The sequence below is a fragment of the Limulus polyphemus genome, unplaced genomic scaffold (genome assembly GCF_000517525.1).
Source record: "Limulus polyphemus unplaced genomic scaffold, Limulus_polyphemus-2.1.2 Scaffold110, whole genome shotgun sequence".
Lineage (NCBI taxonomy): Eukaryota > Metazoa > Arthropoda > Merostomata > Xiphosura > Limulidae > Limulus > Limulus polyphemus.
This window is the reverse complement of record NW_013665720.1, coordinates 1,044,059-1,045,093: the sequence shown is the minus strand read 5'-3', so window position 1 is coordinate 1,045,093 and position 1,035 is coordinate 1,044,059. Positions and strand designations below refer to the sequence as shown.

General features: G+C 30.3%; 1 protein-coding gene across 1 annotated transcript in view; it reads right to left on the bottom strand.

Annotated features, from left to right (window-relative positions):
* The window catches only part of LOC106471143 (thyroid adenoma-associated protein homolog), a 239,364-nt gene that overhangs the window by 65,678 nt on the left and 172,651 nt on the right, over nucleotides 1-1,035 (bottom strand). The gene's annotated exons all lie outside the window — the stretch shown is intronic.

The window sequence follows — 1,035 nt, the reverse complement described above, 5'->3', positions numbered from 1 at the left end:
TTTAATTGCTCTAATTCACATAGATTTCAGCTCACTAAAGAATTTTTTTATTATAATGCTTTAAACTTAATAAAAATGACGTCTTATAGAGGTATTTTGAAAGAACGTATGAGTATTCGATTAGACTTAAATTCTGTAACATGTTTTTTTTTTATACTGTGAGATTTTCCAGATCTGTTTACTTTTACGACAAGCTTAAACAAAAAAAGTGATAAAACGTTGTCAGCCTTGTTATTTGTTCGATATATTTTTAAATACGATTTATAAATAAATAAAAATCTTAATCAAGTATATTTTATTTCAAATATTATTTACCCCGAGTTAAATTACATCATCTAAGTAATTAGTTGTCTGCTATTAGCCTAACTACTCAAGCCATTTGTGCATCTTTGAAATAATTTTTTGACAATTTTTTTTACTATAGACATTTTAACGTACTACCATTTCCTAAACATGACCAAAAGACTTAGCGAAGATGAAAGTGAAGTTGTAAGGAAAACTCAAAAAGTTATTTCCTTAGAAAGAAAAAATAGAAATCATAAGTAAAAGTGAAGATGGTGTCTTGAAATCAAAAATAGGCCTAGAGCACAAACTAGTTGAGTCAACAGTAAGGGCAATTTTAGGTAAAGCTGATGAATACAAAATGAAAGGTAAAGCTGCTTCAAACTTATCATGTGTGCATATCACTCAAAATCAAAATGTTATCATGATTGAATTAGAGAGAATGCTAACTATCTGGATAGAGGACTGTAACCAGAAAATAGTTCCTTTAAGCACTGATCTCATAAAAGAAAAAGCATTAAGTCTCTTTTCAATCTTAAAAGAAGAAAAGTTCAAAGATGAAACAAAGGAGTTCCATGCTAGTGCTGGATGGTTGGAGAAGTTCAAGAAAAGAACTAGCCTGCACAATGTAAGAATTACAGGGGAAGCAGCTAGTGCAGATAACGAAGCTGCTGATGAATATCCTGAAGTTCTGAAGAAAATTGTGGAAGAAGGAGGGTATTCGGATGAACAAATTTTTAACATCAACAAGAC